The 14,862-nt window shown below is 40.1% G+C and overlaps 1 long non-coding RNA gene across 1 annotated transcript in view; it reads left to right on the top strand.

Moving 5' to 3' along the window:
* The window catches only part of LOC118883809, a 109,836-nt gene extending 95,591 nt beyond the window's left edge, over positions 1-14,245 (top strand). The window contains exon 4 of the long non-coding RNA XR_005017096.1: positions 13,117-14,245. This is a non-coding gene — a long non-coding RNA (uncharacterized LOC118883809). The remainder of the gene's footprint in view (positions 1-13,116) is intronic.
* Positions 14,246-14,862: the final 617 nt, after the last annotated feature.

Genomic DNA, 14,862 nt, shown 5'->3' with positions numbered 1-14,862 from the left:
AGGAAGAAAGAAGCAGGGAAGGGGAGCTCCCTGTAGTTCATCCAGTTCAAAGCGAGTATCACAGATTTAAATCACATACTTGCAGATCCCATTATTGAGTGGTTTTACTTAGATCCAAGCCACTGTAGGTGGAAGATGTCCTACCTGTCCCTCCTTATTTAATTTTTAATGAAAAAAAATCTGGAAAAAAATCAAAACAAGCTACCAAACACGTGGTTTGCACACCATCCTCAGGGTTCTTTCTAGGGCAGTGGAAAGCTCACAGATTTTGGAGTTCATGAGATGTGGGTTCTACTTGCAGCCATGTCACTCATCTGCATGGCTTTGGGTAAGCCATCTAGCGCCTCTGACCTCAGTTTCTTCATCTGTAAAATGAGTATAATAATGCCTGCTTTAGAAGGTTGTCAGGGGGTAAAGTGCTTGGTATTTAGCAGACACTCATTAAATGTTAGTTCCTTTTTCCTCCCTGTATCACAAGGGCAAATTCTTCATCTATATTCTCTTAGGTAGAGAGGTGAGCATGAGTAATGACCTGTAATTTTTAGGACAACTCAGATCCACCCAGATTGTTGGCAGGGACCATCAGCCATGGTTTAAGACTTAAGCCGATGCCCATTATGTCATTATGGAGCCTGCAGAAGTGATTACTAATGTTACTTTTCCATTTCACTGTGGAGCAGAGGGGAGAGTCTTTCACACTGCTGGTGTTTTTTTGGAGCACGATGATACAAATCACAGATGGCTTCCTCGGCAGATGTAGCTCTGTAGAACCAAAGTGTGGGTTTACAAGGGGTTTAATGAAAACCTGGCACCCTTCCAGGCTTGAATCAGTCCTCCGGGGTTGTCAGCTCATGTACGTACAGGCCAATCTACAAATGTCCACTCTGTTGATGGTGTGGGGTGAAAAGTTTTTACCTGGGAAACAAAGCCAAACCTAACTGGCTGAGTTCACAGGCTTGGGGCCTGGGAGGTGGAACAGTGACGTGGAAGGGAAGTTGGTAGGAGGAGGGAGGCCTACATCTGGAAGATGTCCAGATGACTGCTGCCTGGCTGGGGCTCATCTGGGCCCAGGACAGAGCAATGGCTTTCCCAGCTGCTTGGGGCTCACACTCTTTTCTTCTTTGCCAGGGGTTAGGCTAAATGGAGCGAGAAGGAGCCACAAATGAGGGATATGGAATAAAAAAGTTTCAATTTAGTAGACAATATAAATTGAAACTGGATTGGACTGTCATTGCCTCTGCTCGAAATGCGATTACTCTTCAAATGGCCAGCTTGCTATTTTTCATCTATTTTATTTTGGCTTCCATGTCATCTCCTTGGAGAAGCCTTCTTTGATTGCCTCCCTGAAAGAGAACCTCCAAGCTCTTTGCCATATTCTATCTTAGCTGTGTATTTGTTTCATAACATATCCGAATTTATTTGCCTGTTTGCTTTCTGTTTTGGTCCCTTAGTAAAACATATCACTCCTTGGAAGAAAGACCTCTTGACCAATGTAGCTCAGTGCCCAGTGGAGTACTTGGCACATAGTAGACATTCAATAAATATTGTTGGAAGAACGAGTACATTTCAGGGCAAGAATAAGATATATCAGTGTTTGCAGCTTAATGCCACCATTAATAAGCTGTAAAACTGTACAAATTACATAATCTTAGTCTGGGATACTTCATCTGTAAAAGGGAAAAAAATACAATAGAGGGTAGCTGTTTATGTAGTGTCTAATACATAAGAAATGTTCAATAAATCAAAGCTATTATTATTCAGTCATTGAAGAATTAAGTTAACTACCAAGAAATATTTATCAGTATTTCTATTCAGCTAACATCTACTGAGATCTAGCACATGCCACGCCCCACACTAAGCACTTTTACATGCATTATCTTATGTGATTCGTGACAACAACCGTGGGATCCCTTCCATTTAGAACAAAAGAAACAGAGACTCAGAGAGATTAAGCGGCTTGACCAAGCTTACACAGCTACTGAGTGGCAGAGGCGCTATTAACTCCATTTCTATTTTTAAAGCCATAATTTCCCCCCATAATTCCAGGCTGCTTCCTATTAACACTCGCTCTGGATAAATAAACATAAGGAAGCCACATTCTCTGTCCTCTGGGGGCTCTGGTTTAGGTGATAAGACATATGTAAGAGTAAAACGAACACGAATAAAAACCAATGTTTTTTCATGCTGCTTTGAAGTTTACAAAGCTTGTTCCAATATTTACAACACATTCAAGTTTTAGGATATATAAATAATTCAAACAAGTCAATAAGAAAAAGACAAACAACTCAATGGAAAAATTGACCGATTGTGAACAGGCCTTTCAAATGGCCAATAATCATGTGAAAAGATGTTTGGCATTATTGGTCATGGGGAAATTCAAATGAGAACAATGATATACCATTTCCCATCCATTGGATTGGCAAAAAGAACAGAGAATACCAAGGATTGATGAGGATAAGGATGCATGGGAACTATCATAACATGCTAGCTGTGCTAGAAATTGGTAAAATCAGTTTGGGAAGCAACTGGAAATGCTTAATAGAGGTGACTATGAACATGCCCTTGGAACCAGGGCTGCCTCTAGGAAGCAAAAAAATACCCTAGAGAAACCCTTGCCTAAGTGCAGAAGGAGACACACAAAAATGTTCCGTTTCAGCATTTTATATAATAGTGAAATATTGGCAACAATCTAAAAGTACATTGACAGGGGAATGGATAAACTGGTCATTTGTGGATGAAATATGAAACAGCAGCTGAAGGAATAAATTAGAGCTCCACTTAGTGACAAGGATAAATCGCAGATACATATTGCTAAATAAAAAAGAGCAAGTTGCAGAAAGGCAGACAAGATGATATCCTCTATGCACATTTAAAAAACATGTAAAGCAACCCTGTATGTTTAAAATGAACTCTCTTTATGTACCATAAAGAGCTGGTCGGGAAGAATACACGCCACTCACAATAGTAATTAACTTCCGGGGAGGAAGATAGGGACCGAGGTCAGGGAAGCTTGTAAAGAGGACTTCTACTGAACCTTCAACTAAATGTTTTAATTAAAAAAAAAAAACATCTGAAGCAAATATGGCAAAATGTTAACATTGTTCGATCAGGTGGTGGGTTCAGCTGTTTGTTCTGCCAGTTTTTGAACTGTTCTGTGTGTACGGGATATTTTATAAAGCAAGCAAACGACTTGCTTCCACAAGCTTCCACACCTTCTTCCCTAACCTCATCCAATGTGCCCCACATTAAGCTCTGGAGACAGTGATGGAAGAGAAGATACCCATTCTGCAGAGTTCAGTCCTCCCTCTCCTAGCACCTGCCTTTTTTTTTTTTTTTTTTTTTGCGTGGATGGGGGTAAAGTAAACTGCTGGGCAGGTGGAGAAGAGACTAACTGATTTTCTTTAGGAAGGGCCTGCAGCCCTGGGGGCGGCAGGGATGGGGGTCAGAAAAAACAGGGAGAGGACAAGGAGAGTAAGGGGTGCTGAGGTTTTGAGAAAAGCCTGGAGAAACTGAGGTTTAGGGATGGGAAATAATTTATCCAAGGTCATTTAGAGGCAGAGCTGGAATCTGCCCCGGTTACCTATCCCCACATTCAGACCACAGGCAAGTGTGTGCTGGGGGCAGGAGCTGGGACACTGGCGTCCACAGGTCTAGGTCAAATCCCAGCTCTGCTCTTTAGTAGCAGTGAGGCCTTGGGCACGCCACCTGACTCTCTGAGCTTAAGTCACTATTACCTTTCTTAGACTGACCTTGGGAGGAACTCATAATGTGTATAAAAGGGCTAGTGGGCTAGTACTGTGTCTAACTCTTAGTATTCACTCCATAAACAGTATCACCATCTGCATCATCATTCCAATTTGTTTCAACCATTCTTTAATAACTTCAATAACTATTACTCTCTCCCCACACCTTCCCCCCTCCCCCCAACCAATATCAGGGCAGTTTCCTTGAGGGCAAATATCCAGTTTGTCTGTGTCCAAGGATTGGTCTGTCAGCAGTGAAGTCTGTCAAATATTCTCTTCCTCCTAGTAGCAACTATTCCTAAAAACAGCTCCCTCCCTGCCCCCATACAACTTTTTATTTTGTTATTATCATGGTCTTACAGGTTTTTCTTTTTAATTGTTGTTGAGTGTGCTATAAATCATTCCCAGCATTATTTGTTTTGATTTCTCAGTTGATTTGTCCAGTGGAAATTCCTTTAAACCAGTGTCCGTCCTTTTGATATGTCTCCAGTGATCTTTGAGTACTTCCTCATTCTCGGGCATAAGATGTTCCAGACTTACCTTGTACTTTCCTTGCTCCAGGGCCAGAATCAGCTATTTCTCCAAGGGGTACTGGTTCTTTTTAGTGGAGAATGGTATTTGGAAGCCAAGATTTGGACATTATATGTGCTCTGTATTACTGGGGTATTATTGCTTTGGGGCCCTTTCAGTACAGAGGTAAAATAAATAAATGGATATGTGCGTGTATCTGTTTCTATCTCTACCCCTGTTGAAGTCTGTGATGGTTAATTTAAACGTCAGCTTGGCTGGACACACATTATTCTAGGTGTTCCTATGGGGATGTTTTTGAATGAGAATAACATTTAAATAAGTGGACTTTGAATAAAGCAGATTGCACTTGGTAATGTGGGTGGGCCTCATTGAATCAGTGGAAGGCCTGACTAGGAAAAAGAATGATTTCCTTCGAGCAAGAGGGAATTCTGCATCAGACAGCCCTTTGATTTGAAACCCATATTCGCTCTCCTTTGCATCTCCAGCATGCTGGCCCACCCTGCAGGTTTTGGATTTGCCAGCCTCCATAACTGTGTGAGCCAATTCCTTAAATCAATAACACTCCCCCCGCCAACTACACACACTATTGGTTCTGTTTCTCTGGAGAAACCTAATACAAAGTCTGATATTCCTAGTTCAAATCCAATACCATTGGGTTCTTGCTCAGCTAACTCATTCATATTTGTATCTCCCATCTTTTACAGTGAGAATCCTGGTTTCCACAAAAAATATTTACTCATTTGTTCTAACCCCAAAACACATAACAAGTCAACTACCATGGGCTCTTCAAAAATGTCAATGCCATGAAAGAAAGAAAGAAAGAAAAAGGATAGAAGGAATATTGTATATTAGATAAACTAAAGAGACATGACATCCAAGTGCAGTGTGTGATACATGTTTGGATTCCAGATTGGAAAAAAGAAAGAACAGCTTTCAAGCACCTTATTGGGAAATTTTGAATATGGAATGTATGTTTGATAATATTTTATAAATATTAAATTTGGGAGGCATGATAATGATATCATATGAGAGAATACAATTGTAAGAGGATAGGAGATACATGTTGAATTATTTAGAGATGTAGTGTTTTGATGTTGGCAAGTTATGTTCAGATGGTTCACAAACTATATATGTATTTATATATGTAAATATCTATATCTATATCTATATCTATCTATCTAAATATATATATATATATATATAGAGAGAGAGATTGACTGATAGGGAGAGACAAAGAGAGAGACTGTGTGTGTGTGTGTGTGTGTGTGTGTGAGAGAGAGAGAGAGAGGGACAGACAGACAGAGAAGGAAAGAGCAAATGTGGCAAAATATTAACAGTTGGTAAACTTGCATAGAAAAAAAAAAGAATTAATTGGACTATTAACTTTTCTGTTGAAATTTCTCTGAAACATTTCAAAATTAAAAGTTGGGTGAAATGGTAGCAGGTATTACATATCAAGTATTGGTATTATATATCTATATCTACTAGCAAGAGTATTACATATCAACTACCACACGCTAGTAGCAAGTATTATAAATCAGGTACTACTTTGTGCTGGGCTTGTGTTAAGTGCTTTACATACATCATTAATTTATTTAATCCTCATCACAATCCTCTAAGATAGCTAACATTTTCTTTTACAGTTGAGGTATCTGAGGCTCAGAGAGGCACAGAAACTTGCTTAAAGTCACCCAGCTAGCAGCGAAGGGAACTGAGGCTCCAAGAGAGGAGTGACCTCCCCAGATCATCAGCTAAATAGTGGTCGTGTCAGGGTTAGGACTGAGGTGTCAGCTTCTTACTCTGGGGCTTGGTCTATTGTATCAAAAAAGTTATTCCTCCTTGTTTTCTTGCCCACTGGGACTCCATTTAGAGAAAGATTTCTGCCAGCTCTATTAGACTCATTCCGAAGTAAAAAGATTCCGTTTTTCCGTTCCACTTTGAAAAGATAAGACATTCAGCTTCCTGTCCTGTGGCTCTTACCCAGACTTTTGTATTTGTTCTCAGCAATGCATGTTCTCCCTGGTTATTGGGTCACAACTTTATCAGATTCCAGAGATGGGAAAACCCAAGCAGGCAGCAGTGGCTTCGGACTAAATGCAAGAAATCTCATTCATTAACAGAGGGACAGTGATTCTTTGTCCGCTTCTGACTATTCGCACGCTATTCACTTTAAACACAAGCACAGAGTTAGTCTGGTACAGTGTTCTGCAAACTGAGGGTCATGACCTTTAGTGGGCCTTGAAATCAACTTAGATGGTGGCCGTCAGCATGTAGAAAGTGATTTTTAAGATAAACAACAAGGACCTACTGTATAGTCCAGGGAACTATATTCAATATCTTGTAATAACCTATAATGGAAAAGAATCTGAAAAAGAACATATATATATATATATATATATATATATATATATATATCTGAATCACTTTGCTGTACACCTGAAACACTGTAGATCAACTATATTTCAATAAAAAAGAAAGTGATTTTTAGAATCAAATTGGATAGAATAGAAAATATTGATGTATGCTCATTATGAAGATAGGTATTATTTTGTGAATGTACACACACACACACACACACATATGTTTGTTCTGGGTGATGGTGTAAATTTCATTTCTTATTATGAGTCACAGTTAAAACAATTCAAAAGCTACTGGTTTGGGACAGGGGGTCAGCAAATGCCTGTTTTGGGGAACAAAGTTTATTGGAACACAGCCTAGCCACTAGCATATGCATTGTCTTTGGCTGCTGTCACACTACAGTGGCAAAGTTGAGAAGTTGTGACACACTGAATGGCCTGCAAAGCCTAAAATATTTACTATTTGGCCCTTCATAGAAAAATCTGCTGGCCCCAATGGTCTAAGATGTTGAAGCAAAAACTTCTAATTCAAATAAAGCTTCCATTGTATATAATCTCCAGAATTTCTCTCTCTAGTATTTCTCCCCCACTGACTATCTAAGTTGTAGTATTCACATATAGATTCATGTAAATGCATATATAACTATAGAAAAGTAGGCACAGCAAAAGCAATTATCGCCTAAACTCTATATTTCTAACAAAATACCAGGAGTATTCAGAGGCAAGTTCCTGCTAGCACATGGCAAACAGGATGACCTTTCCATCCTAGGAAAACATGTCCACGTTTAACCTCATTGCACTCAACCAGACGTTTCCTTGCACAAATTTTCAAGTGAAATATTTCAATCCTGCATTCATCTTGGGGGCCACATGTCTTATCCAAGTTAAATATTTCCAGAAAATAAATGTCTAGACACCGTCTCATATAAATTAAGCACCCGGTTTTTAAAAGATTTCTAGCAGACCTCCTTTTCAGTGTGTGGGTGAGTATAATTTGACTCCTGTGAAAAATTCTGGGCCACATCTGATGTGCCTAAGCCTGTGCACCTGCATGTGGTTAATGAGCGCTGCTGAGTCATAGTGGGCAGTGCTGGTGGGGGTGGGGGGTGTGTGGGGGGTGTGGGGGCGGGGGGCGGGGAGAGGAGGCGGGGTGGAAGCTAGGACTCTGAAGGATATTCCATAGAAGAGCAAAGAGATCTCTTTTCTTGGAGGTCATGGTTTCCAAGAATCTTGGATGAAGAAGTCCTTGTATGTTGAAATCTACCTTAGGGAGGCTTGCCATATTTGTTAATCCTGTCATCGGAGAATAAAGAATATGTGACTGTACATGAAGATAAAATTCTACTGTATCTCTTTGACTTTCCATTTCATTTATGTTTGAGGTTTTTCAAGTCATGGCTTTGTTTAATTCAAGTGAGCTATTTCTAATGCTTTTGATATTTATAGCATTTTCTTGGATATACACTTCTGTGTCACAGTGATATAAATTAGTTTTTTCCACTGTTTAGAAATGAAATCTTTAAGAAAGATCAGATACTTAAAAGAAAGCTCAAAGTGGTTTTTTAAGCTACTCATTATATTTTATAACATATATTTGTATTTTACATTTTACATAAATATTATAATATTTATATAGTAGAAATTTTATACTATATAAATGTTATAAAATGTTTTATAAAATATAAATATGATAAATATATTCAATATATTTACATAAATATAAATATAAATATTTTGTATATAAATAAATTATATATTATATTTTATTATATATTCTTAGCTACACTTAAAAAGAAAAGAATTCTATATGAGGGAATTTATAATGGAATATATGGAACCACCTGAAATTCTATGGGGAGGTAATTCAAGAAGTAGTTATTATATTTTGCTTTTCTAGATTTTTGCACAATTGTGCACAGCCCTCTTTTGTGCATCATATTCAATATTGTTTTTTTAAAAAAGGAGAAAATTTGGGAGTGGGTTCAGGAAGTGGAGAGATGAAAAGAAGGAAGCTTACATTTCATTGAGATATATGTAAACATTCTTTATTCTCCTTACCCCAAATCCCACAAACAAGAAACAAAAAGATTTCTGGGTATGGCACCATTTTCCACTTCTTCATTCGATGACTGTTTGATGGATGTGTACTGTGTGCCAGGCACTGGGCTAGGTTTCAGAGAACAGAAAGAGCAAAGTCTAAGCTCTAATGACACTTACCATGCAGAAGCCATGAGGCAGGGAGAAGACAGAAAATAAACACGTCAACAAAATAATTTCAGATATTAGGAAATACCAGATAATGTGTGGAAAGAGTGGGCACTTTAGCTTGGGTAATCTGGGAAATTTTCTCCCAAAATGTGTTGATTGAACTGAGCCCCAAATGGAGAGAAAGTCATCCTTGTAAAGATCTGAGGGAACAGTGTTGAAAGCAGAGAAAAGAGCTGGTACAAAAGTCCTGAAGAGGGACTTGGGAAAGATTTCATTTTGAGGTCACATCTTATATGAATAATCTCTGGATTACTATATTTAAAAGTAGGCTGGAGGGTTACCTGTCTCTGAAGAATCTCATAGGAAAAGAGTTCGGTGGTCAAATGGCTTTGGAAATTGGGTGGTGCTAATGATGATGCATTTTTGCTGAACTGGCATTTTTTTTTTTTAGCCAACTCCATAGTGAGATGATTGGGTTCAACTGCTGGGAGTTCTCTGGATTCTGAATATGAAGTTTTGGGGCGGATTGCATTTTCCAAAGATGGCCACAGCAATATCTCCCATCCCACGTGCTCTTCTTACAATATAACCTTGATATTCATGATTTTAATTGTGGGAGTCTAGTTTCTTCCCCTTGAATCAGGATGGGCTTGTGACTATACTAGTAGTGACTCTATTTGACCTCAGAGACCAGGTCATAAAAGGTACATAGCTTCCATTTGGTTCTGTTAGGGTGGTAACTCTTGGACCCAGCTGCCATGCTGTGAGGAAGCACAGGCAGCCACGTGGAGAGGCTTCCTACAGGTGTTCTAATTGACAGCCTCAGAGGCAGTTCTCACCAACAGTCAGCATCAACCCCAGACGTGTGAGTAAAGGAGTCTTCAGATGATCCCCACTCCCACCTGTCAAGTCACTCCAGCCTAGAATCTTCCAGCTGGGTCCCTAGACATTGTAGTACAGAGAGCAGATGTACCTACCATGCCCTTTCCCAATTCCTGACTCACAGAATCTGGGATCACAATAAAATGATTGCTGCTTTACACTCTCAAGTTTGGGGTGGTTTATTTCACAGCAGCAGACAAGTGGACAGATCCTTAGTGCCTTTATTGTCTGCTGTGGACACTGGTGGTCTCTTCAGGCAAGAGAGGATGTTACTCAGGTTCTAGGGCCATTGTACTAAAAAGTCAACATTGTGGAATCCAGAGCTCAAATCCTTTGCCCCCAAGATGGACCAGCAGGCTAGACTATTCAGACAGGCCAAGCTGGACCCAAAAGAGGTGATGCTCCACTCCTGTACATCCTTGCTGGTAGAAAGCCAGGCACCATCTGAGTCCCTGCACCCTCTACCCACTGGCTTTCATTCTGCCCTCCAGAATGACGCCACTCTTCCACATGACCTTTTCACAGAGCCAAAGACAGGCATCATCTTCTTATGGTCCAACCAAATTAAATCATTTGCCATTCTTTGAGGGTGGTCTACAAAGTTCCACCTCAAAGGATTTGTTCAAATATTCCTTTCCTGCCTTAAAGTCTGCATGCAAATACAGCCTTGTCAGCTGGGAACAATTCCATTATTTACCTCCTTCACAGTTTATAGCATATGGTTTAATAAGACAGCCTCTGGAAGTATCCTGCCTGATTCAAGCCCTTGCTCTTAGTAGATCTTAGTAGATCATGAGCATGTTACTTAAAATGTCTAAGAGTCAGTTTCCTAATCTGTAAAATGTGGATGATGATAATAGTACAGGTTTCATGGAGATAGTGTGAGAATTAAATGAGTTAATTTATGAGACCATTTTTAAAAGGACCTGGCTCATAGTAAATATTATAGTAAATATATACATATAAAATATATACTCATACATATAGGAAGTATGTAGGGTATATATAGGATAGGTATACATGTGTACCCATATAGGTATACAAATGTATATATAGTATATGCATATATAGTAGATATATATATATTTATTTAAAATATATGATGTATATACATATATATTCCTTAAAGTCCTTGCTACCCTCAACATTGTATTAATTATATCATGGCCATGTGGTTATACATATTCCTCATCTACGAACTCTGCGAACTCATTGATATGAGTGAGCGAGTCTTAGTCATGGTCGTTTCATCTTGGCATAATGCTCTGTCTTCTCCAGGGAAGGGTATATACCTTATTCACTTCTGTGACCTCAGAATCCAGCACAACCTTGACCATTGTAAGAGCTCTATCAATGTTGCTTGAATTAATGAATGGCAAAGTGATCCATGCGGGATGTGTCAGTGGGAGGTGCAGGCTAACAGTATGATGTTGAAAAAAATCAGTGTCTTCTTCCAAGAGCTCTCTGACCATCCATTGCCTCAAGTGGTGGAAGGTCTGAGACAAGTCCTAGTGATCTGACATGTCAGCCTCAGAGGGAGCCGAGGTCAGAGAAATCTGAGTCAGTCCTGAACCACGAAGGGAGGGCTAAAGCAATGAGAGCTTTTACTGTGCTGTGACATCATCTCCCATCCATTTATAAAGGTGAAAGGGGTTTACCAGTGGTTCAGGGAATTTAGAAAGAAAAAGCACCTCAACCTTCTCCCTACATTTAAGAATGTAAACGGCCCCAGGAAATGACTTGGGTGCTGAGGTAATTTCCTAGATGGGCTTGCAAAATTCATTTGTCATCAATTTCAAGGCCAGTGCAAAGAAACTGGGAACATGGATGTGGATGGTTCTGGAAAGTGTTGTGGGGGGGCAGACACCATACTTACCACCCATGATCTGAGTAGGAACTTTTGAAACATGACACCCTAAGCCTAAAACCAGAGCAGGCTGCAATGATCAGGCGTTTTAATGTGGAATATGGAGGGAGGAAGGGAAACCAAGTGGAGGACACACCAGCCCAGTGCCATGAGGGAGTGTGGAGTCACGTGCATTTAAGTATTTTTTAGTTGACAGTGCTAAGGACACAGATATCAATATGATCTCGGTCCTCATGAAATTGATGACCTAACATGAAGGACCAGCATATAAGGAGACGTGTACTAAGTGTTGTGAGAGAGGGAAGCAGAGGAGATGTGGAAGCAGAGAGGAGGAGCCCAGATACACCTGCCAACATGAGTAGGTACTACCAGTGGTGGAGGGAACCCTTGACTTATGATTCCCACATGCCTGCCAGGGTGAGCTTTCTAAACTGCTAATGTGACCATATTATTTCCTTCTAATAACACCTTTTTATAGTGATAATTTCCACGGACTGAATCTTTTTGGCCCTCCCAAATTCACATCTTGAAGTCCTAATCCCCAGTGTGATGGTATTTGGAGACGGGACCTTTGGGAGGTAATTAAGTTTAGATGAGGTCTTGAGGGTGGATCCCCCATGATGGGATTAGTGCCTTTATAAGAAGAGACTAGAGAGCTGTCTCACTGTCTCTGTCTCTGTCTCTCTCTGTCATGTGAGCATACGGCAAGGAGGTGGTCATCTGTAAGCCAGGGAGACAGCTCTCACCAGAGCCTGACCGTGCTGGCACCCTGATCTGAGACCTCCAGCCTCTCAGATTGTGACATGTAAATTTCTGTTGTTTATTTCACCCAGTCTATGGTATTTATTGTAACAGCCTGGACTAAGACAATAATTAAAAATAATGATAGCTAACATTTGCTAAGGACTTATTGTGTGTGAAGCTCTGTTCTGAGTCATTTTTTTTTTTCTCTCAATTTGTGCTGACATTACATCCACAGCTCTCTATTGCTTATAAGAGAAATCTCAGTTTCCCTGGCAAACCATTCAAGGCTCTCCACGATCTGCCCCTGACCTTGGTTTTCTAGTTTCATTTTCTACTACTCCCCCATCTGAACCTTGAACCACAGGCATGCTCAAATGCTTGCAGTTGCTTCCAAAGAAGGCTCCATGCTTTGGCATCTGCTCTGGTGGTGCCTTTCTGCACCTTTGTCCGTGAGGTCTGTCCTAGTCATACTTCAAGTCTCAGTTGACTGGTTGCTTCCTCTGGGAAGATTTCCCTCTCTCTCCAGGGGAGTATTCACAGCCCTGCCCTGTGGGCCTTTGCAGATGCTGCTGTAGTGGCCTGGCATGCTCTTCTTCTGGTTATTAATTTATCTTTCAAAATCTATCTCCCTGATAATTATGTGACACGACAGAGGTGTTAGCTAATGCTACGGTGGTAATCATATTGCACTGTGTAAATGTATCAAATCAACACATTGTACGCCTTAAACTTACACACTGTTATATGACAATTACATCTTAATTTAAAAAAAATCGATCTCCAGAATCACCCCAGGTCTGAAGACTCCTAGGACTCACCTGAGAGAACTGGCCGTACCCTCCTGATGCTCCCACTCAGCATATTTCTGTTGTTCTACCTGTGACACTGGACTGTGAGTTCCGTGAAGACAGGGACTGTGGTTCTGCCTCCAAATCTTCAACCTTTAGTAAGTGTTTGATAAATGAATGAATGGATGCATTCATCACATCCCATTGTAGTTAATCTGCCTATACTGTATGTCATGAGCCCCTTGAAGGCAGGGATTTCTTCCTCTCATCTATTCTATATTCTCTTAGTTCATTTTTCTTTCTCTAGCAATGGTATTTGCACTAAGTTGGAGGCAATGTTTGTTAGATGAGTGGGTCAAGACTCAGAAAACTCATCTGTCTCCATTTGGGTTATTTTTTAATCTTAAGCAAAGTAAAGTGACACAATTACGAGTCTAGGGTGGAGTCGAAAGAACACCTTACAAGAAGCCCTAAGCTCTGGATTCTGGACCTAGAGTCTTTATGATGACCTTGACCAGTCACTTACTCAGTTTGAATCTGTTTTCTGGGAATGATTTGTCAGCTAGAGTAATAATATCCAACACACAAAGTGGTTCTGAAGACCAAACAAGACAGTATACATAAAATGCCTGGCTCAACCAATGTTAATTTCCTCTCACTTGGTTAGTGTCATAACATGGCTTAGATTTGGTTAGTTCCTTAAAAGCAAAATTCTGTAGGTCTTTGAGCATTATAGACACTCTAATTATGTCCCTCGTCAGCTAGATGTCATATGGTGCCCTTGAAACCTGACACTGGACTTTGCCAGGAAGATATTAGCCTACTCCCAACTTATACTATTTTGAGATTTGATGGCTTTGGAAAGAAGATAACAGCTGACTTTTATGCAGATAGAGGATGGCTGTGCTTTGGAAGAAAGTGCCAAAACCTCAACTAACGCCACTTGGAAAGAATTCAGCAAGCTCTGAAGTTGGGCATTCAAAGGCTATTATTTCCATGCCAACATAAGAGTTTATTCAGGAAGTTGCAAAAAAATTTCAAATCTCATAACAGTGAACTCCAAGGGAACTGGAAAATTCTCTAACTCTGCTGCTTATACATGTTCAACAGTCAGGAAGATGGGAAGAAGGGTGCATTTGTCAGGATAGTCTTGTTTATGCTGTAGTTACAAATAACCTCAACATTTCAGTGACTTAAAACAGCAAAAAAGCAGGTTTTTTAAATTAATGCTATTGCTACATGTTAATTATGTGGAAGCAGGTTTCTGTTGTTCTCATTCCAGAATCAAGGCCGATGGACCCTCTACCAGATGTACTGTTGTCAGTCCTTGTGGCAGGGCTGTAGGTCATGGTGAATCATGCACTGAGTCTTACAACTTCTGCCTGGTGGTGACATATGTTACATCTGCACGCATTTTGTTGGCCAAGTAAGTCATAAGGCCTTACCTACGTCATGAAATGGGGAGGTGAGCCCTGAAAGAGGAGTGCCAGAAATACCAGTGAATCATAAGGGAACAGAGCAAGTAGATTCAAGAGGTAATTGGGGAGTAGAATTAACAGGATTCAGATAAAGGATAAAAGGGAAAGGAAGAAGTTTAGGGTAATACTTTCATTTCTGGTTTAGATAACTGTGTAAAGATGGTGCAATTTACTGAAAAAGATATGGTAGTTTGGGACATGTTGCATTTGCTCTGGCTGAAGACAACCAGGAGATGGTAAATAGGGAGTTGAGTATGTGGATCT

The sequence above is a fragment of the Balaenoptera musculus genome, chromosome 1 (genome assembly GCF_009873245.2).
Source record: "Balaenoptera musculus isolate JJ_BM4_2016_0621 chromosome 1, mBalMus1.pri.v3, whole genome shotgun sequence".
NCBI lineage: Eukaryota > Metazoa > Chordata > Mammalia > Artiodactyla > Balaenopteridae > Balaenoptera > Balaenoptera musculus.
The sequence above is the reverse complement of the archived record's forward strand: the minus strand, read 5'-3'. Positions and strand labels throughout refer to the sequence as shown.